The sequence below is a fragment of the Elephas maximus genome, chromosome 19 (genome assembly GCF_024166365.1).
Source record: "Elephas maximus indicus isolate mEleMax1 chromosome 19, mEleMax1 primary haplotype, whole genome shotgun sequence".
Classification (NCBI taxonomy): Eukaryota; Metazoa; Chordata; class Mammalia; order Proboscidea; family Elephantidae; genus Elephas; species Elephas maximus.
In genome coordinates, this window is record NC_064837.1 from 67274217 (window position 1) to 67297856 (window position 23640).

Consider the following 23640-nt stretch of genomic DNA (forward strand, 5'->3'; position numbering starts at 1 on the left):
GTCTTTTTCTTATTCCCTGACCATCTACCAAGCACGATGTCCTTCTCCAGGGGCTGGTCCCTCCTGATAATGTGTCCAAGGTATGTGAAATGAAGTCTCACCATCCTCACTTCTCAGGAGCATTCTGGCTGTACTTCTTCCAAGACAGATCTGTTTCTTCTTTTGGCAGTCCATGGTATAGTCAGTATCACCGACACCGTAATTCAAAGGAGCCAATTCTTCGGTTTTACCTTTTCATTGTTTATCTTTCACATGGAGATGAGGGGATTGAGAATACCATGGCTTGGGTCAGGCTCACCTCAGTCCTCCAAGTGACATTTTTGTTTTTTGTAAAGAGATCTTTTGTAGCGGATTTGCCCAGTACAACATGTCATTTGATTTCTTGACTGCCACTTCCATGGGCATTGATTGTTGATCCAAGTAGGGTGTTTGTCATTATCTCATTTATAAAGGAGCCCTGGTGGCACAGTGATTAAGTGCTTGTCTGCTAACGAAAAGGTTGGTGGATTGAACCCACCAGGAGAAAAGAGACTGCAGCCTAGGAAATCCTATGGGGCAAGTTATACTGTGTCATGTAAGGTTGCTTACTCTGACTTTATAGAGTCAGCTGTTCTTTATCCTTCTTTACAGACAAAAGCCAGATTCCAACACCTGGTGACCCAGGTGTGCAGAGTAGAACTGCACTTCATAGAATTTTCAAGGCTGTGACCTTTCGGAAGCAGATTGCCAGGCCTGTCTTACAAGGCACTTTTGGGTGGGTTCGAACTGCCAACCTTTTGGTTAGATGAGGAAACTGATGTTTAAATTGCTTACCAAGTGATAATCCCTAACCTGACTATCTGGCTCTCTGACAGTGGCTCAGGATGACCGGATACCATAGCCCCGGACGGCCTACACACACCAGTGACCGCCAGCCAGCCGGCCCAGCACTCACCTCACTAACAACCCTGATCTTCAGTCAGCTAGCCACACCGAGACTGGCCTTGCTAAGGACAGAGCCAGGTTGCAGTGTTTTGACTTTAGAAGACTGCCCCCATTTCTCCTCCCCCAACGTTGTTCCTCCCCAGCCTCAGTTCCCCTTCTAGAGAGCCTGACCTGGTTCCCTGCTGGGCAGTAAAACTTTCTCCCCAGCAATCCAGCCTTTCTCTTCCCGTCAACAGAAGGTTCTTGCTTCTTGGTGGAGCTGGGATTCAGATCAAGGCCTTCTGGACATTGGAGCCCAGGCACTAGGTTTGCAGCTGTGTGCCCCCCTCCCTGGTTTATGGCCTCGCCCCAGTGTGCCGGTACTCTTAAGAGCTGCGGTGGGGCAGTGCTGCTATGAGCGGGGAGCAGACGCATAGCCGTCAGGCTTGGAGTTTGAGGCCCTTGGAGTTTGAGGCCCTCGGTGTTGCTGCAGGCCCCACCTTCAGTAGGTAATTGTGCCCAGAACAGTAGGAGTCTCCCAGGGCTGTGGGAACAACAGCCTACTGTTTACATTTATTCAGGCCACAATGGGAGCCTAGCGATTAGTTTCCCCACATGCGTGCTTTCTCTTCCAGGTATATTGTGCTTTCTCTTCCAGGTATATTGTGTTTCTTCATTCTGTGGAAAATGTGAATACCATTCACAGGGGGCCAGATTCAGGGCTACCTGTAACCCGAATCCTTTTGATTCTGGCTTCTCTTCAGCCTCCCTCTTTTATTTGTGCAAACCATCTTTCCCATTTCGGTAATGTTGATTTTCAGGGCCATATTTTCTGCTTTCAGCAGCTGAGTTTAATATATTTAGCTAATTAAGGGAGTATATGACTGACTAAACGTGTGTATTTCTTGTATTGACATGATATTGCCCGGGGAGTGTTTCACTCTTGATGCCTGAACGGAAATACGATGACTTAAGCTTTATTTCCTGTTGGCTTTTCTTTTTCCTGACAGAAGAAAGGAGACCAAAATGGTATTTATTTACATCTAGTGCCCTTATTTTTTTTTAGTTAGCTAATTATAATTTTTAATTATAAACTTAAAATTATTTGGTTTCCAACAAAGCCTCTTTGATATTTGCATCGTGCACGTTTAGGGTCGTGGAGGAGCTATTTGGCATTTTAGTCTGCTGAGTGTGTGGGTTTTATTTGGAGCATTTTCACCAAAGGATAGTAGAAGAGATAAATGTCAAATGAAAAAATTTAGCTTATTAAAGCTGATTGTACTAGAAGGCTTTCCTCCTGTTTTTGTGCATACTCTTGAGCCGACAGCGTCTACCTAGCGTTCAATAACTTTCTTCCCCATTGCGAAGTTCCATGCAGCATGGACCAGTAGCGACATTTACTGGGTATTGTACTTATTCTCGAGTTCGGGTGGCACAGTGGTTAAGAGCTCAGCTGCTAACCAAATGGTCGGTAGTTCGAATGCACCAGCCGCTACTTGGACGCCCTATGGGGCAGTTTTGCTCTGTCCTGTATGATCATTATGAGTCAGAATCAACTTGACAGTAGCGGGTTTAGTTTTTAACAGGTACTTATTTGAGGAGCCCTGGTGCGGAAGGTTGGCAGTGCAAACCCACCAGCCATGCCAGGAGAGGAAGATGCGGCTGTCTGCTTCTGAATAGATTACGGCCTTGGAAACCCTATGGGGCAGTTCTACTCTGTCCTATAGGGGCGCCATGAGTCAGAATTGACAGCAGTGGGTTTTTGGTACTTATTCTATTTCAGGAACTGCTAAACTCTTTATGTTTTCTTCAACAACCTTATGAATTGAAGAAGATGAAGAAACTTAGGCTCACTGAAATTAAGGGACAAGTCCAAGGACAGTTTCTGATTGTGGAGCCTGGATTTCAGGCCAGTCTCCCTCTCCCAAAGCCAGTGCTCTGAATATAATGCTGACTGCATTTGGAGTGGGACAGACCTGGCTTCAGATCCATGGAGATTATTTAACTTCTCTCTGCCTCTGTTTCTTCATTCTTAAAATGGGGAGAAACGCTTATTTCCTGGAAAGATTATGCTCGTTCCACCAATTGTTCTGACAGGGATCACAATAGAGGGTCCCAGACAGAGCAGGAGAAAAATGTAGAAGGAAATTCAAGTTCACAAAAAAAGACCAGACTTACTGGTCTGACAGAGATTGGTGGAACCCCCGAGACAATGGCCCCGAACACCTGGCTAATTCAGAACTAAAGCCACTCCTGAAGTCCACCTGTTAGCCATCGATTAGACAGGCCTATAAAACAAACAACAACACACGTATGCAACGTGCTTCTTAGTTCAATCAAGTCCACGAGACTGACTAGGCAATACCTGCCCAAAAGCTAAGATGAGAAGGCAGGAAGGGACAGGAAAACTGGATGAATAGACATGGGGAACTGGGGTGGAAAAGGGGAGAGTGCTGACACATTGCTAGTATTGTAACCAGTGTCACAAACAATTTGTATAAATTTTTGAATGAGAAACTCGTTTGCACGGTGAACTTTCACCTAAAGCACAATAAAATTAAATGAAAAGAAAGATTATGCCTGTTACCAAGTGCCGTCGAGTCGATTTGGACTCATAGCAACCCTACAGGACAGAGTAGAACTGCCTCATAGAGTTTCCGAGGAGCTCCTGGCGGATTCGAACTGCTGACCCTTCGGTTCACAGCCGTAGCACTTAACCACTATGCCACCAGGGTTTCCATTATGCCTATTAGAAGCCTTAATCTTTATGAGACTGATTGTGTTGCGCACGTAATAGACTCGATGAATATTTGTCCTCTGACCTGATTCTCCTCTTCATGAAAGCCCAACCCCTCCCTCCTCATTTCCCCTGTTCATAACACCTTGCATACCTGTGGTACATTTGGTACAATCACTGAACCGGTTTTCATAGTTTTTACTGACCAAAGTCCACAGTTTACACCGGGGTTCACTCTGTGTTGTACAGGTCTGAGTTTTTTAATAATTTTTTTTAATAACTTTTATTGTGCTTTAAGTGAAAGTTTACAAATCAAGTCAGTCTCTCACACAAAAACCCATATACACCTTGCTACATACCCCCAGTTACTCTCCCCCTAATGAGACAGCCCGCTCTCTCCTTCCACTCTCTCTTTTCGTGTCCATTTCACCAGCTTCTAACCCCCTCCACCCTCTCATCTCCCTTCCAGGCAGGAGATGCCAACATAGTCTCAAGTGTCCACCTGGTCCAAGAAGCTCACTCGTCACCAGCATCCCTCTCCAACCCATTGTCCAGTCCAGTCCATGTCTGAAGAGTTGGCTTCAGGAATGGTTCCTGTCCTTGGCCAACAGAAGGTCTGGGGGCCATAATGACCACTGGGGTCCTTCCAGTCTCACTCAAACCATTAAGTCTGGACTTTTTATGGAATTTGGAGTCTGCAACCCACTGCTCTCCTGCTCCCTCAGGGGTTCTCTGTTGTGTTCCCTGTCAGGGCAGTCATCGGTTGTAGCCGGGCACCATCTAGTTCTTCCAGTTTCAGGATGATGTAGTCTCTGGTTCGTGTGGCCCTTTCTGTCTCTTGGGTTCGGAATTACCTTGTGTCCTTGGTGTTCTTCATTCTCCTTTGATCCAGGTGGGCTGAGACCAATTGATGCATCTGAGATGGCTGCTTGCTAGTGTTTAAGACCCCAGACACCACTCTTCAAAGTGGGATGCAGAATGTTTTCTTAATAGATTTTATTATGTCAATTGACTGTCCCCTGAAATCATGGTCCCCAGACCCCTGCCCCTGCTACGCTGGCCTTCGAAGCATTCAGTTTATTCAGGATACTTCTTTGCTTTTGATTTAGTCCAGTTGTGCTGATCTCCCCTGTATTGTGTGTTGTCGTTCCCTTCACCTAAAGTAGTTCTTATCTACCAACTAATTAGTGAATACCCCTCTCCCACCCTCCCACCCTCCCTCCTCTCGTACCACGAAAGAATGTTTTCTTCTCAGTTTAAACTATTTCTCCAGTTCTTATAATGGGGGTCTTATACAATATTTGTCCTTTTGCAACTGACTAATTTCACTCAGCTTAATGTCTTCCAGGTTCCTCCATGTTATGAAATGTTTCACAGATTCCTCACTGTTCTTTATCGATGTGTAGTATTCCATTGTGTGAATATACCATATTTTATTTATCCATTCATCCTTTGTCGGGCACCTTGGTTGCTTCCATCTTTTTGCTATTGTAAGCAGCATTGCAATAAACATGGGTGTACATATATCTGTTTGTGTAAAGGCTCTTATTTCTCTAGGATATATTCCGAGGAGTGGGATTGCTGGATCGTATGGTAGTTCTATTTCTAGCTTTTTAAAGAATCGCCAAATTGATTTCCAAAGTGGTTGTACCATTTTACATTCCCACCAGCAATGTGTAAGTGTTCCAGTCTCTCCACAGCCTCTCCAACAGTTATTATTTTGTGTTTTTTGGATTAATGCCAGCCTTGTTGGAGATGAAATCTCATTGCAGTTTTGATCTGCGTTTCTCTAATGGCTACTGATCGTGAGCATTTCCTTATATATCCATTAGCTACCTGAATGTCTTCTTTAGTGAAGTGTCTATTCATATCTTTTGCCCATTTTTTAATAGGGTTATTTCCTTTTTGTAGTTGAGTTTTTGCAGTATCATGTAGATTTTAGAGATCAGGCGCTCATCAGAAATGTCGTAGCTAAAAACTTTTTCCCAGTCTATAGGTAGTCTTTTTACTCTTTTGGTGAAGTCTTTGGATGGGCATAGGTATTTGATTTTTAGGAGCTCCCAGTTATCTAGTTTTTCTTCTACATTCTTTATAATGTTTTGTATACTGTTCATGCTATGTATTAGGGCTCCTAACATTGTCCCTATTTTTTCTTCCATGATCTTTATCATTTTAGATTTTATAATTCGGTCTTTGATCCATTTTGAGTTAGTTTTTGTGCATGGAGTGAGGTATGGGTCCTGTTTCATTTTTTTGCAGATGGATATCCAGTTATGCCAGCACCATTTGTTAAAAAGACTGTCTTTTCCCCATTTAACTGTTCTGGGGCCTTTGTCAAATATCAACTGCTCATATGTGGATGGATTTATGTCTGGATTCTCAATTCTGTTCCATTGGTCCATGTATCTGTTCTTGTACCAGTACCAGGCTGTTTTGACTACTGTGGCGGTATAATAGGTTCTAAAACCAGGTAGAGTAAGGCCTCCCACTTTATTCTTCTTTTTCAGTAATGCCTTATTTATCCGGAGCCTCTTTCCCTTCCATATGAAGTTGGTGATTTGTTTCTCCATCTCATTAAAGAATGTCGTCGGGATTTGGATTGGAATTGCATTAAATGTATAGATCGCTTTTAGTAGAATAGACATTTTTATGATGTTAAGTCTTCTATCCACGAGCAAGGTATGTTCTTCCACTTCTATAAGTCTCTTTTGGTTTCTTGCAGAAGTGTACTGTAGTTTTCTTTGTATAAGTCTTTTACATATCTGGTAAGATTTATTCCTGAGTATTTTATCTTCTTGGGGGCTACTGTAAATGGCATTGATTTGGTGGTTTCCTCTTCAATGTTCTTTTTGTTGGTATAGAGGAATCCAACTGATTTTTGTATGTTTATCTTGTATCCCGATACTCTGCTGAACTCTTCTATTAGTTTCAGTAGTTTTCTGGAGGATTCCTTAGCGTTTTCTGTGTATAAGATCATGTCATCTGTGAATAGAGATACTTTTACTTCTTCCTTGCCAATCTGGATGCCCTTTATTTCTTTATCTAGCCTAATTGCTCTGGCTAGGACTTCTAGCACAATGTTCAATAAGGGTGATGATAAAGGGCATCCTTGTCTGGTTCCCGATCTCAGTGGGAATGTTTTCAGGCTCTCTCCTTTTAAGGCGTTGTTGGCTGTTGGCTTTGTATAAATGCCCTTTATTATGTTGAGGAATTTTCCTTCTATTCCTGTTTTGCTGAGAGTTTTTATCATGAATGAGTGTTGAACTTTGTCAAATGCCTTTTCTGCATCAGCTGATAAAATCATGTGATTCTTATCTTTTGTTTTATTTATGTGGTGGATTGCATTGTTTTTCTAATGTTGAACCATCCCTGTATACCTGGTATGAATCCCACTTGGTGAATTATTTTTTTGATGTGTTGTTGAATTCTATTGGCTAGAATTTTGTTGAGGATTTTTGCATCTACATTCATGATGCATATAGGTCTATAATTTTCTTTTCTTGTGTCTTTACCTAGTTTTGGTATCAGGGATATGGTGGCTTCATAGAATGAGTTTGGTAGTATTCCATCCTTTTCTATGCTCTGAAATACCTTTAGTGGTAGTGGTGTTAACTCTTCTCTGAAAGTTTGGTAGAACTCTGCAGTGAAGCCATCCGGACCAGGGCTTTTTTGGGGGGGAGTTTTTTGATTACCTTTTCAATCTCTTCTTTTGTTATGGGTCTATTTAGCTGTTCTACCTCTGTTTGTGGTAGTGTGTTTCTAGGAATTCATCCATTTCTTCTAGGTTTCCAAATTTGTTTGAGTATAGTTTTTCATAGTAATCTGATATGATTCTTTTAATTTCAGTTGGGTCTGTTGTAATATCGCCCCTCTCATTTCTTATTTGGGTTATTTGCTTCCTCTCCTGTTTTTCTTTTGTCATTTTGGCCAGTGGTTTATCAATTTTGTTGATTTTTAAAAAAACCAGCTTTTGGTCTTGTTAATTCTTTCAATTGTTTTTTCTGTTTTCTATTTCATTTAGTTCAGCTCTGGTTTTTATTATTTGTTTTTGCCTGTGGGTTTCTTTTGTTGCTCTCTTTCTATTTGTTCAAGTTGTAGGGATAATTCTTTGATTTTGGCCCTTTCTTCTTTTTGGATGTGTGCATTTATTGATATAAATTGGCCTCTGTGCATCGCTTTTGCTGTGTCTCAAAGGTTCTGATAGGAAGTGTTTTCGTTCTCACTGGATTCTCTGAATTTCTTTATACCATCCTTAATGTCTTCTATAATCCAGTCTTTTTTGAGCATGGTATTGTTCAGTTTCCAAGTGTTTGATTTCTTTTCCCTGCTTTTCCTGTTTGTGATTTCTACTTCTTTGGCCTTATGGTCAGAGAAGATGCTTTGTAATATTTCAGTGTTTTGGATTCTGCTAAGGCTTGCTTTATGACCTAATATGTGGTCTATTCTAGAGAATGTTCCATGTGCACTAGAAAAGAAAGTATACTTGGTTGCTGTTGGGTGGAGTGTTCTGTGTATGTCTACGAGGTCAAGTTGGTTGGTTGTGGCATTTAGATCTTCCGTGTCTTTATCAAGCTTCTTTCTGGATGTCCTGTCCTTCACTGAAAGTGGTGTGTTGAAGTCTCCTACTATTATTGTGGAGCTGTCTATCTCACTTTTCAATGCTGACAGAGTTTGTTTTATGTATCTTGCAGCCCTGTCATTGGGTGCATAAATATTTAATATGGTTATATCTTCTTGGTGTATTGTCCCTTTAATCATTATATAGTGTCATTCCTTATTCTTTCTGATGGATTTAACTTTAAAGCCTATTTTGTCAGAAATTAATATTGCCACTCCTGCTCTTTTTCGATTGTTGTTTGCTTGATATATTTTTTCCCATCCTTTGAGTTTTAGTTTGTGTCTCTAAGTCTAAGGTATGTCTCTTGCAGGCAGCATATAGACGGATCTGGTTTTCTAACGCATTCTGCCACTCTCTGTGTCTTTATTGGTGCATTTAGTCCATTTACACTCAGGGTAATTATGGAGAGGTATGAATTTAGTGCTGTCATTTTGATGTCTTTTTTTGTGTGTTGACAGTTTCTTTTTCCCACTTGATTTTAGGTGCTGAGCAGATTTTCTTTACATATTGTCCTTTCCTCATATTGGTTGTTGTTGATTTTGTTTCTGCTGAGTCTGTACTTTTCCCTTGTATTTTATTTTGATGAGTAGGATAGTTTGTCTCCTTTGTGGTTACCTTATTATTTACCCCTATTTTTCTAAATGTAAAACTGACTTTTATTTCTTTGTATCGCCGTATCTTCCTCTCCGTATGGAAGGTGTATGATTACATTTCTTAGTCCCTCTTTATTACTTTAATGTTGTCTTCTTTTATGTAACAACATCGCTGTTACCCTGTTTTGGGCTTTTTTTTTTTTTTAATAATATTGCTTTGCTTTTTTTGGATTTCCCTGTCTGGGTTGACTTCTGGTTGCTCTGCCCAGTGTTCTAGTCTTGCATTGATACCTGATATTATTGATTTTCTAACCAAAGAACTCCGTTCAATATTTCTGGTAGTTTTGGTTTGGTTTTTACGAATTCCCTAAACTTGTGTTTATCTGGAAATGTCTTAATTTCACCTTCATATTTAAGAGACAGTTTTGCTGCATATATGATTCTTGGCAGGCAATTTTTTTCCTTCAATTTTTAAAATATGTCATCCCATTGCCTTCTTGCCTGCATGGTTTCTGCCAAGTAGTGTGAGCTTATTCTTATTGGCTCTCCTTTGTAGGTGACTTTTTGTTTATCCCTTGCTGCTCTTATAATTCTCTCTTTATCTTTGGTTTTGGCAAGTTTGATTATAATATGTCTTGGTGACTTTCTTTTCAGGTCTACCTTATGTGGAGTTCGATGAGCATCTTGGATAGATATCTTCTCGTCTTTCACAATATCAGGGAAGTTTTCTGCCAACAAATCTTCAACAATTTTCTCTGTATTTTCTGTTATCCCTCCCTGTTCTGATACTCCAATCACTCGTAGGTTATTTCTCTTGATAGAGTCCCACATGATTCTTAAGGTTTCTTCATTTTTTTAAATTCTTTTATCTGATTTCTCTTCAAATATATTAGTGCCAAGTGATTTATCTTCAAGTTCAGAAATTCTAGCTTCTACTTGCTCAATTCTGCTCCTCTGACTTTGTCTTGAGTTGTCTAATTCTGTAATTTTATTGTTAACCTTCTGAATTTCTGATTGCTGTCTGTCTGTGGATTTTTCCAGCTTATTAAACTTTTCATTATGTTCCTGAATAATCTTTCTAATTTCTTCAGTTGCTTTATCTGTGTGTTCCTTGGCTTGCTTTGTGTATTGCCTCATTTCCTTCCTGATGTCTTGAAGGGTTCTGTATATTAACCTTTTGTGTTCTGCATCTGGTAATTCCAGGAATGCACTTTCATCTAGAAGATCCCTGGATTCTTTGTTATGAGAGCTTGTTGAGGTGATCATGGTCTGTTTCTTTATGTGACTTGATATTGACTGTTGTCTCCAAGCCATCTATAAGTTATTGTATTAGTTTATGCTTGCTTACTGTGTCGTAGCTGCTTGCTTTGTTTTGTTTTGGTATATGCCTATGGGTTGCTTGAGTGAGCTAGCTTGATTAGTTTCACCTTTGGAGCTCTGGTGTCCTGTCTCCAGCTGGCTAGAGCTGTTATCAGGTATATCAGTCTAGGAGTCCATTCAGTTTTCTTGTATGAATTCAGCTCAGGTTTCCAGGTAGCTGATCATCAAGTGTGTGGTACAGGCTCTGTCCTACAGTCTTAGAGGGGCAGGGGTGACTGGTGTATATACCGGTATCTGATTGCAGCAGAGGGTCATGCTCTGAACAAGTCAGGGGGCTGAGAACCGACCCCCAAGCATCTCTGAGGAAAACGGGTCTCTGTTGCCTAGAACGTGCTGGTGGGTGGGTTCTGCAGAGGGACCATGGGCACCCAAAGTTTTTGGTTGTAAGGACTGGGAGGTACCAGTTATCTTTGGACCCCTGTCATGGGTGGCTGAGTGACCTGAGTGGAGCTATCAGTCCTTAGGTCTCTGATGTGGGTAGGTGAGGACCTTGTTAAATAGGCAAAGCAATGTCAAATATCAAATACCCACATCTCCACCGCACAGCTGAAATCGTTGGAGTTTGCCAACAAGGGCCTATTCTCCCGAAATAGGCCTACACAGGTCCCTGCAGAAGGGAAAGGTGCTCAAGGTCCATGGACAGTTTATGCCTGGACAGGAGCCGCTTCTGTCCTGAGCTCCCCTGGTTATGGAGCTAGCAAATTATCTTTTCCCTGCAATGCGTATTTTTTCCTTCCCCCTGGCCGGGAGGACAGCTCCAGGTGCTCACCAGGGTCTATCTCAGGCCCAGGGATTCAACCGCTGAGGCCGGCTTTTGGGGGGCGGCGGGGGGAGGCGCAGTAAAATATACTCAAAGACTTAGCTTTTGCCCAGAGTGCCCTTCTGCTCAGGTTCCGGACGTGTGAGTGGGCTGTGTGGCTGGCTGCTTCTCCCTGAGGAAACTGCAGCCCAACACTAGGACCAGCCCGCCGCCACCGCTGTCACCGCCACCGCCGGCCGCCACTGCCGCCGCCTCGGGAATGGTCCCTGAGGGCGCCCCGCGATTCAGGTCCAGCAACTCCTCTCCACTTTTGAATGGCCTCTTCCTCCCCCTGCCCCTCAGTTCCTTGTCTAAGCTTGCCTTTGATGCTCAGGGCTCCCAGTTTGTCACAAATATACTCATTTCACTTGTTTTTTCGGGCCTTTGTTGTAAAGAGGGCTCGACGGAAGCGTCTCTCTGTTCCGCCATCTTGGCTCCGCCAGGTCTATGAGTTTTAACAAACGTATGTCACAGGGTTGCTATGAGTCAGAATAGACTCCACGGCACTGGGTTTTTGGTTTTTTTATGTCATGTTTCTTACAGTATCCTGCAGAATTGTTTCGCTGCCCTAAAAATGCCCTGTGGTCCACCTGTTCATCCCTCCCACCTCCCCTCAGGCCCCTGACAGCCACTGATCTTTTTACTGTTTTGCCCTTTCCAGAATACCACATAGTTGGAATCATACAGTAGGTAGCCTTTGCAGACTGGCTTTTTTCACTTAGCAATATGCATGAAGGGAACAACTGAAACTGGAAAAACTGGATGGTGCCTGGCTACCATTACTGAAGATTTTGATCAAGGATCGTACAGATGAATCCTGATCAAAAGGGGAAACATACAGTACAAAATTTAAAAATCTCTTGGAATCCAGACTTTCTGGAGCCATGGGGGCTGGATGAACCCCTGAAACTATTGCCCTGAGAGAATCTTTAAACCTTAAACCAAAAATATCCCATACAGTCTTCTTAAAATCAAACATTAGTTTAGCTAATCCAGTAAAAAATATCTGCCTTGAGCATTGTGCTATTTTAAGAACTATATGGGATCAAAGTGACAACAGCAACTTGAAAGATTAGATAGGAACCGTAGGGGGCAGTGAGTTGATGTTAATGGGGGAGGAACAACTCAGAAATGGGGGGTGAGAATGTTGCTCAGCTTGAAGAGTGCAATCAGTGGCGCTGAATTTTACAGGTAGAAACTGTTGAATTGGTGCATATTTTGCTGTGTATATTCTCAAGGACAACAAAATAAATTAAAAATAAATTTGCACGTAAAGTTCCTCCATGTCTTGTCTGGCATCATAGCTCGTCTCTTTTTATTGCTGGATAATACTCCGTTGTTTGGCTGTACCACAGTTTGTTTATATGCTCACTTTTTGAAGGACATCTAGTTGCTTCCAGTTTTTGGAAATTATGAATAAGGTCTTCTATGCTGATTCCTTTCAAGTACGCTTGAGACTGTCCTGCTTTGTACTGAATGATGGTGAGTCAGGTTTCCTTATCAGAAGTAGTGGTGACCATCAGAATAGCTGTTCCTCTGTGTTGGCATGGCAAAAAAAGTACATTTACATTCTTGTTGTTTTTAACAGCTTTATCAATGTATAAATGACCAGCAAAAAACTGCAGATTTTTAAAGTATATAGTTAGATACATTTTGACATGTATGCATACCTGTGAAGCCATGGTGGTGTTTCAGATAATGCCCGTATCTGTCCCCCCAGAAGTTCTTCATGACCCATGGTAACACCTCCCTCCTTCTTGTCCCCAACTCGCCTGTGCAACAACTGATCTCCCTGTCACTGTAAATTAGTTTGTATTTTCTAGAATTTTACAGAAATGGAATCGTATATAATTTTTTCTTTTTTTGGCAACTGGTTTCTTTCACTCAGCATAATTATTTTGGATTCACCCATGTTCTTGTGCGCATAAATATTTCATTCCTTTTTATTGCCGAAGAGTATGCCAGTGGATGGATATGCCACGATTGGTTCTTTTATATCTATTGCAGGAGAAAACATTGGCATTAAAAAAAAAAAGATAATTTTCTTATTCCACTTAGCCTTTCTAAGATTTTGGATCTGTTAGAATCAAGAGTAAATTCTACGGTTTATTTAAAAATTGGGGCTAGTACTTGTAGACTAGAAAACAAAGGGAGACTTTTTAGGCTATTAGGAGAAAAGAGTACAAAACGGTTACTAAAGTTATGTTCTAGGCAGCAAACAAAACTGAATCTGCAAATCTTGAGGCCAAGAGAGGGGAGGAATGAAGCTGGGGGAGAGTTAGCAGGGAGGGTCTGCCTTGCTGGGAGCAGCTTCCAGAGGCAGGGAGGGGCCTTCGGAGGGGGGGGTCTCCTAGAGGTGGGAAAGGGCCTGGGGGAGTGTCTCCCAGAAGTCAGGAGGGGCCTGGGGGGCTGTCTACTAGAGGCGGGGGTGAGGGGTGAGGGTCTCCCAGAGAGGCAGTATCTACCAGAGGCAGGGAGGGGTCTGGGGGGTGTCTCCCAGAGGTGGGGGGAGGGGCATCACCCAGAGGCAGGGGAGATGTAGGGGGATTGGGGGTGAGGATCTCACAGAGATGGGGGGTATCTACCAGAGCCAGGGAGGGGTCTCCCAGAGGTGGGGAGAAACTTGTCTTCTGTCTCCAGCCTCTCTCTAGAGTAGATGTCTTTGAGCTGCTCGTCTTTAAAAGCATTACCTGGCACTCACTCTCAGTCAGCCTCATGTGAGTATGATCCCAGGGGCTGCCTGTTTCCAGAAGATTCCTTCACCTCTTTTGTTGACGTCTGAAATATTTAGACAGGGCTAAAACCTTTTATTCTTTAAATAATAAAGCCTAGTTGATAGAACAGATTTGAAACTCAATACTAGTCTAGTAATCAATTAGTATGAATGAGGCCTGGGTCCTTCTGGGCTTCCTGGGGTGGGGGGAGAAATTTCTCATATGGCTGATTCCTATTTAGGGCATCTGAGGACAGGAGCTAAAACAAAGATGCGTTGTAGTTGTCTGGTCAAAATGTTGGTCACAGAGTTAAATTATTCATTGTAAGACAGCCAGGAATATCATAGCGACTTCTTGAAATGTGGCTAATGAGACGGAGGAACTGAATTTAAATGTTCTTTAGCTTTATTTTTTTTTTTTAGCTTTAATTAACTGTAGGCTTAAATAGCCAGCTCTGAATATCGGTTCGAGTGGGATGATGGGGGTCCTGAACCTAAATTCCTTCTCCTCCCCTCGCCCCGCTTCATTTTGGGCTTGAGTGTATGGAGCTAAAGTTCAGTGTGTAGGTTGGACGTGCATTTGACGGGCCCTGCTGTGCCGTGGAGGACGCTTAGTGAAGTGGAAGTTCACATGTTTACAGCCCTTTTTATTTTCTGCACAAGCTCTCATCCTTCACTCTTCGGGCTGGTTGGCATTGACAGTAACTCTTGAGCTGTTGTGAGAAAATAAGTGGAACCTGCTGCAGGGAGTCTCCTAAATGAGGAGGCAGCCATCTGCAGCCTGCTGCCTGTTTTTGTACTTGAGCTGAGAATGACCTTTACCTTTTTTCAATAGTTGAGAAAAAATCAAAAGAAGAATGACATTTTGTTTCACGTGAGTGTTTTGGTTTTGGGGTACCATGAAAAAGCTGCTGAGACGCTGAAGGTGCAGTGAGTGGAAGTTTGGGAACGTCTGACCTGGAGCTGTGCGTGACATTGCGAATACTGTGAAGCACTGATGTGTAGTTAATGCTCTTAGATGAGCCAGGAGCAGCTTTGTTAGCAGGACATCCAACTGTCCCCTGTGTGCAGTATAAAACCAGAGCCACGAGCTCACGGTGCACTAATGTGGGGTGGGGGACGTACACACGAAACTGTCAAATTAGGTTTTATCGGGGACGTCCCGGCTCTCTGCTAACCTTTGTACACTGATTTTTTTTTGTCACGTGCTAGCACTGGGTTCTAGGATCCAAAGGGTTAGGGAAAATTTATGGCAGGACATCTTAAAATGGATAGAACTCTATTTAGTAGCACTGTCTCTGGCACTTTGGGAGGAGACCCTTGTCCTTTTGCTTCAGGACACCTTCACCCCACTTGTCGCTCAGTCTACAAGAACCACGCCTTTTGGAATAGCTAGAGCCACTGGCAGCCTTGGGGTCAGGAAGAAAAAACCTACTCCTGTGTTTTTTTGGACACTATTTAAAAATACCAGAGTATGAATAAATCAGATGAGTGGCCTCTCTCTGGATTTAAAACTCTGTGTACGTGAAGTCTGTTAGTTTTGTAGGTAATTGTTACCAGTTCGTTTCATTTCCAGCTGATAAAGCCCTATGCAAAGGAGGGGCTCAGTGCAGGCTGGAGACTGGGGCACCCAAACAATTACTGCATAGAGCACCCTTTCCATGCAGGCGGTGCCAGGGGACAGAGGGGGTCACTTGCCCCCCGGGGTGCAAGTCTGTGCGGCCCGGGGGCGGGGGGGAGGTGCCAGACAAAGCCAGCAGAGAATCACCTCCCCATGGGAGGGGCTTGCAAACTTAGAGATTGCTCCTGGGTGCTTGTTCCCCACGCCAGGCCTCTGGATGCAGGCCCAACCCCCAGACTGGCGCAAACACCCTGAGTCATCACGCCGTTGTCTAAAGGGAAAGAGGTGGATTTTCAAAGAAATTCAGAAGTTTCTTTCTCCTATCCTTTGTCTTAGTCATCTAGTGCTGCTGTAACAGAAATACCACAAGTGGATGGCTTCATCAAACAGAAGTTTATTCTCTCACAGTCTAGTAGGCTACGTGTCCAAATTCAGGGCGTCAGCTCTGGGGGAAAGCGTTTCCCTGTTGGCTCTGGAGGAAGGTCCTTATCAGTCTTCCTTGGTCGAGGAGCTTCTCAGTGCAGGGACCCTGGCTCCAAAGGACGTGTACTCTTGCTCCTCATTCTTGGTGTGAGGTCCCCGTTTCTCTGCTTCGCTCTTCCTTTTATATTTCAAAAGAGATTGGCTTAAGACACAATCTGTCTTAGTCATCTAGTGCTGCCATAACAGAAATACCACAAGTGGATGGCTTTAACAAAGAGAAATTTATTCTCTCATGGCCTAGTAGGCTTCAAGTCCAAATTTAAGGTGTCATCTCCAGGGGAAGGCTTTCTTTCTCTGTCACTCTGGAGTAAGGTCCTTCTCGTCAATCTTCCCCTGGACCAGGAGCTTCTTTGCACAGGAACCCCAGGTCCAAACGACACACTCTGCTCCTGGCACTGCTTTCTGGGTGGTATCAAGTCCCCCACTCTGCTTGCTTCCCTTTTATCTCTTGTAAGATAAAAGGTGGTGCAGGCCACACCCCAGAGAAACTCGCTTTACATTGGTGTTACATCCCACCCTAATCCTCTTGAACCACAAGCAGGGATTGTGATTTATAACAGATAGGAAAATCAAAAAATGGAGGACAGTCACACAGTACTGGGAATCATGGCCTAATCAAGTTGACACATATTTTGGGGGGGCACAGTTCAATCATGACACTATCCAATCTTGTAGATCTCATCAAAGTAACTGCCCCTAATCCATCTTATTAGCGTAATAGTGATAGGATTTACAACACATAGGGAAGAAATTGATGACAAAATGGTAGATAGTCGTACAATAGCATGACCTAGCCAAGTTGACAGATTTTTTTTTAAATAATTTGTTTTTGTTGTTGTTGAGAATATACACAGCAGAACATACACCAGTTCAACCGTTTCTACATGTACAATTCAGTGACATTGATTACATTCTTTGAGTTATGCAACCATTCTCACCCTCCTTTTCTGAATTGTTCCCACCCCCCCCAACATAAACTCACTGCCCCCTAAGCTTTCTGTCTGACCTTTTGAGTTGCCCTTGTCACTTTGGTCCCATATGGATAGTTCTTTCCAAGAGCACAGTGTTCAAGGCAGACATTGTTTACTAGTTAAGGTAAACTATTGTTTGGTTTAAAGACAATTTAAGGGGATATTTTTGGCTTAAGGTTTAAAGATTATCTCAGGACAATAGTTCAGAAGTTCATCTAGCCTTCATGGCTCTAGAAAGTCTGGATTCCATGAGAATTTAAAATTCTGTTCTGCATTTTTCCCCCTTTTGATTAGGATTCTTTTATATAATATTCGATCAAAATATAGAATCTTTTTTTTTTAATTTTTATTGTGCTTTAAGTGAAAGTTTACAAATCAGGTCGGTCTCTCATACAAAAACTTATATACACCTTGTTATATACTCCTAGTTGCTGTCCCCCTAATGAGACTGCACGCTCCTTCTCTCCACCCTGTGTTTCCGTGTCCATTCACCCAGCTTCTCTCCCGCTCTGCCTTCACCTCTCCCCGCCAGACAGGAGCTGCCCACATGGTCTCATGTGTCTGCTTGAAGTTGATGGATATTTTGGGGGGACACAATTCAATCCATGACATCCTCTAACAAAATCATTTCATATTTAGAACTTTTGAAGCAAAGGATTATATGAATAGAAGAAACTGTAATATTGATGCAAAATTTCTTACCGGTGTTTGTCCATTCCCTTTCCTTGGCGTAGGGTAATTTATATGGAAATGGCTCCTTTATCAATAGTAAATATGCTGGCTTATGCCATTGTGTGGTAAAGTGTGAGATAGGAGTGGGCCTTGGAAGAGAGATGAAGAAAACGCGTTCTTAGTCTAAAATGTATGCGCGCCTTCTGGTGCGTGGTCTGAGCAGCGCGTTCACCATCTGTTCTTGCAGCTCTGATGAAGCCTTCCACACTCATCACCCTGCTGGCAGTGCAGTGACGGGATCGTGCAGAAGACACTCGGCTTTTTCTAAGGGGTTACTCGGACATCTGTCTTGTTGCTCTTGGTGCCCATCTTAGACCTTACGTCATTGTTGTTAGTTGCCGTTGTGTCATGTGACCTCATGTATGCAGAGTAGAACCACTCCGTAGGGTTTTCAGGGCTGTGAACTTTTGGAAGCAGATTGCCAGGTCTTTCTTCCAAGGTGCCTCTGGATGGGTTCTAACCACCAACCTTTGGCTAGTAGTCGAGTGCATAACCGCTTTCGCCACCAGGAGCAAACCTTACAGGACTATGGATTACTTTCTGTCTTTTCCAGAGTACATCTTACCTCTGGGAAAAGCATATCATCAGGACCTTGGCATTTAAGTTTTCTATGATGAAGTTTGGAAACCCTGGTGGCGTAGTGGTTAAGAGCTACAGCTGCTAACCAAAAGGTTGGCAGTTCAAGTCCACCAGGTGCTCCTTGAAAACAGTGTGGGGGCAGTTCTACTCTGTCCTGTAGGGTTGCTATGGGTCAGAATTGACTTAACAGCAACGGGTTTGGTTTTTTTTTATGATGAAGTTCATAGTTTAAACCTCAGATGTGTTTGATCTTAGAGGGGAATGGCTTGGGACATATCAAACTAAAAGAATTTTTTTTTTTAGTTTTAATGTAGTCATTATGATATTTTCTTGTTCGATCTTGTACCACAGTAGAATGAATGAGTATCCCACTGGGTATTCTAGTCCACTGTCAGGACTCGATGCATTGGTTGGACTGAAGACTGGTGGTTGAGGAAAATGACGGGTTTAAATATACCCGTAAACTAGACTCGCTGCCGTCAAGTCAATTCTGACTCATAGCGACCCTATAGGACAGAGTAGAACTGCCCCATAGGGCTTACAAGGGTTAATCTTTACGGGAGCATACTGCCACGTCTTTCTCCTGCGGAGTGGCTGGTGGCTTCAAACCGTCAACTTTTCAGTTAGTGGCCGAGCACTTTAGCTACTGTGCCACCAGGGCTCCTTGGTTTAAATATCACACTTACTTAATAGATTTGTGGGTGCTGTCTTAGAGTTGTTCGCTTGCCCATAGCAGCCTTACAGTCTCGGTTGAGAGCCCATTTGAGGGGCTGTCAGTAAGTATTGAATGAAATATGCCAGAACTAACTACATTACAGTCTTTCTTTAAAAGGGGTCAAGTTTTTATGAATTGCATTTTTTATAAACACCTTATGAAATATGAGCACATTTATTCACAAATAGCATGCAGGTTGAAACTTGGGCTTGCTAGTGGACAAGATGACTGCTTGTTCTCTGACAGAAGTATAGTGTCTGGTGCCGGAGCCCACAGAGGGCCGGGTTATGATAAAATGCGGGGTCAGGGCTTTCTTTTCCCCTGGGTGGCTGTCACCTTCAGTAGCTAGAATTAGCCTAGATGTCGGTGTGCGTTTGTGTCTTCGGCCGCGGGCTCTGGCACTTGAAGCTATTCGTGGCGCTGCCCCGCCTGTACTTGAGCCAGGTTCTGAGTAAGTTGACATTTTGCAGACAGTTCTGAACCAGTGCTCTGGACTTAGTCTGTGCTTTGCTCCCTTTTAAAGGTTTTGCTTGTGGTCCTCCCAGGAATGTTGCCTTCCCTCAGAGCCAGTTCTCTAAACCCTGCGAGGACGTACTTCCTCAATAAGGCCTTCAACCACCCCAACCTGAAGTGATTTCCTCTTAAATTTCTTAAGCGGTAATATTGTCACTGTAGTTCATTTAAGGAGCCCTGGAGGTGCAGTGCTTAAGTGCTAAGCTACAGACTCAAAGGTTGGCGGTTCGAGTCCAGGGGAGAAAGATGTGGCAGGCTGATTCTGTAAAGCTTATAACCTTGGAAACCCTATGGGACAGTTCTCCTCGGTCCAGTGGGGTTGCTATCCACGGCAGTGGGTTTTTTAGGATTCATTTGACAGTTAATCACCTCCTCCCCAGTCTTCTCTTCTATTGTGTGTACAGTTTTATTACAAGTTTCTATGTCTTATCTCTCTACTCAGCAACGTTCTTTGGGCTTCTGCTTTTATATTCTCTAGAATCCTTAGTATTGTGCCTGCGTATGGTAGGTCCCCTCTATATATTTGTGTTTAATAGTCATTGAATTTTAGAATTGTAAGTCTAAGGGCCCTTGGCCAGCTTCCCACATTTTTTTGATTTGTTGAATATTTTTTGTTTCTTTGAGCACTGGCAACTCCCAAGAGAGACTTAAGCTAGGGTTTTTTTCACTTAACGATTCTTTCCAGGATAAAGCTAGATCTGTTTATAAATGACCTTGGTGGTCAAGTCTAGCGACATAGAATGTCCAGGTTTTTCCCAGGAAAGCCACGGGCTGAGTTTGTTGACTAAATTGGATATGAGCACAGTTCAGTTTAGAGGTAGGTTCTTAAAATGGAATTTCTTTTAAAAGGCTTTTCTTGGCAGAATGTGCCATTAAGCTGATTAATTCTCAAGTTGAAACGCCTTCACAAAAATACAGCTTTCTTTAGCACAGTACTAGCTTTTAATATGTCAAAATTGCATTCAAAGGTTGGTTAAAAACTGAAAATACTGTTGTCAAGCTCCCAAATTGCAGGCTCAGAACTCTCCTTGAAACAGGAAGAGTGGGTGTAGGAAGGTAGGAAGAAGCAGAGTTACCCCAAGGCGGCATTCCTCTCAGGGGCAAGTTGATAAGGCCCTGGTTGTGTTTTTGTTATTGAAACAATAGCCATGTTAAACAAATGAGTGAGCAGTGGTTCTTGGAGTTAGAAAAGGGGACAGCAAATAACATTTCTTCCCCCCTGAAGAAACAGGTTCTGAAAGAGCTCGTTTTGTCCAGCTTTTCTTGATGTTTGTGTTTGGCAAACGTTGGGTGTGATGAGGAAGTGGCTACATAATATTGCCGATAGTTGGAGAGAAAAAAAGACATTTGGAAATTTGGCTGCCTTTTCTAGTGGAGTGATTTGAACCGGTGAGAGTTGAAAATGGGGTTCCTTCCTCCTGGCTGTCTTACAGAGGCTTCCTGGTGCAGAGAAGAGCACGGAAGGCCCGCTGATGTGGGCTCTTTGGCCCAAACAGGGTCTTAAAAATAGGGAATCTTCACATAAAAATCCCTGTGGCTGGCTTCTCTTGAAATAGCGGAAGCTGGCGCACTATGGGCCTGCATGTCCTAGAGCCACAGGGAGCTAGCATTGGGAGGGTCCTTAGGGTAGGCGCCAGCCCTGTGGTACTGCACACCTGGACCGCCACCCCTGGGCTACAACTTTGGGCAAGCCTAAAATTTGTATAAATTTTCATGTATAAAATATAGCAATCTAGACAATACAGACTGTAGGTCAGTGAGTTTTTTGGTTTGGGCCAACCTGGACAGGCTCTGGCTTTATGTAATAAAAGCACTTTTAGTTTACACGTGGACTTTTTCCCTCAGAGCCACCTTTAGGGCCACCTTTAGCCACACATTAATGTTTTGTTGCCAACTTTCTGTTTTGAAAATTTTTTATTTTAGCAAACTTGGTACAGTACAGTGAACACCTGTGTACACTTCACTAGCTAAATTAACTCATTTCGTTTTCTCTCTCTCTACACACACACCCACACATTTTTTTTTCTGCAGAACCATTTGGAAGTAAGTTATGTATATCATGACATTTTACTCCTAAATACTAAAGCCTGTATTGCCTGAGAATAAAAATACAACATTATCACAGAAATTTAATACCGATAGAGTATTACTGGTGTGCACAGTCACAGTTCTCACTTGGTCCCAAAGTGTTCTGTTTAGTAATTTTTAGTCTGACCCAAGAGTCAGTGAAGCATTGTATTTGATAGTTCTGTCTCCTTAGTTGCCTTTATTCTAGATAGTTCCCTGCCTTTTTTGTCTTTCAAGATACTGTTATATTTTTTCCTTTGTAAGCAGGCCCAGGCTAGTTGGTTGTAGAAAGTTGCGTAATTTGGATTTGTCTGATTAGCCTCGGGTTCAGCATTCTTAGAGTGCTGGGTAGGCCCCAGGCACTTCCACTGCATCCCATCAGACTGTCAGATGGTCCCGGTATTGGTTCTGTGTTTAACCACTTGGTTAAATTAAGGTGGTGTCATCAGGACCTTTGTCTCTTTGTAACTGGTAACCTGTAGGACGATAATTTGAGACCCTCACGCTTTCCTCCAGCAGCCATTCCATTGGTTGATGGTTCTTGGCCTGAATCAGTTATTGCATATGGGCAGCGAAAAATGGTGATTTTTCTAATTTTGCCATTCATTCTTCTCTGTTTATTAGGTGGCAGTTTTCTGTTAAATGTCCTCCCCTCCCCTTTTCCTTAACACTGTGGTTTTTAATGGTAGACCATCTTTTTTATTTCTGGTGCTGAGATTATCCCAGAATTGGCCAGTGAAGCCCCCTTGGCCTCTTTCTGTATCCTTTTGACGTGTCCCTGTCGGTCATCGAGGACGTCCTTGCTTTCTGGTACAAAATGTTTCAGACTCACCTTGAACTTTCCTTGCGCCAGACTCTGTAATCAGCCATTTCCCCAAGCAGCCTGATTCCTTTTTGGTAGGGAGTGGTATTTAGAAACCAAGATCTGAGGGCCAAGTTTGCTCATTGCTACAGGTGTCATTGCGTCTACACCCTTCCAGTGGGTAGAGCTGGGACATATATTAATGTTTTTAGTAAAATTAGAATGCTGCTATTCTCCAGGGGCTGCTAACGTGCGTGTAGGGCCCTTACGGAGTGTAGCCCATGTTGAAAAGCTAGGGTACGGGTATCTGTAAGCCACTTCAGAGGCTAAAGCTGTATCAACCAACTGTTGGCCGTCTTCCTTTCCCATAACCCTCGAAGAAGCTAGGGCTTTATATGCTGGCAGTGCGCAGAGTTCATTAACCTTACCCTTCAGGCCAAACAAGGTGAGTGAGCGCGGAAACATAAAGCCCCATAGGGTTTCCAAGGCCACTTCTTTCTCCCATGGAGTGGCTGGTAGATTCGAAGTGCCAGCCTTCGGTCAGCAGCCAAGTACTTAACCACTGCATCCACAGGGCTCCTTTATTTACTAAACATTCATTCCATATTTTAAAAAATGCTTATTGAACAGCAGCTTTGCTTCACGCACTGAATAAGGTCCTGGGGATACAAAGAGAAGTAGGACTTTGTCTCTTCCCTGTGGCCAGTAACACCTTTGATAACAGGGTGGCAGGACTCAGCAGGATGTAGCTGCTTACTAACGAGTCTGGACACCCACAGCTTTGGAGAGGCATGTGCTGATCCCCTGAGGCAGCTGCTCTTTGGCCTGGATACCTTAAAGTGCCATCTGGCTGGGGTATACCAAGGTGAAGGTGGGTGTCTGTGCACATAAGAGTCTACATGGATGGATAGTTTTACAGGAAATGGAAAGTTTTTAGTCTGTTTCAAAGTCAAGGCTAGGCCGTGTGGGTAATACCTTATGCTGACAGCCTCTCAAGAATTTAAAGGATGTCGTAGGTGGTTTGAAAATGGTCTAATTCAGCTAAGGGAGAGACCCTTAGCTTACCCTTTGTGTAACATAAAAAAATTTTTTTGTTTGATGCCCTCATAGTCTCAATTTCTTGGTACTTGTAGTGCTGGAATGTGCAAAGCCAGTTGGTTAGTTTTGTTTTGTTTTATAATGTAGTCCAATGCAAAAGTCAGTTTAGATAGTTTTCAGTGTCAGTGCAAATTAAGTGATAATCAGCAAATTTTTTTCCCTAGAATTTATTGCTCATGTGTTCAGTACTTACTGCTGAAAATTCTTAGAACTTCCTATGAGATTATCTGTGGGCTGGCCTGAGCAGTTGAGTAAACTCCTTGAATTTTTTTTTTTTTTTTAAGAAAATGCATGGAGACATAATGTACGATTTATC

General features: G+C 42.9%; 1 protein-coding gene across 1 annotated transcript in view; it reads left to right on the forward strand.

The window, feature by feature from the left end:
* SEC14L1 (SEC14 like lipid binding 1) overlaps nucleotides 1–23640 on the forward strand; it is a 67766-nt gene that overhangs the window by 18828 nt on the left and 25298 nt on the right. The window lies entirely within an intron of this gene.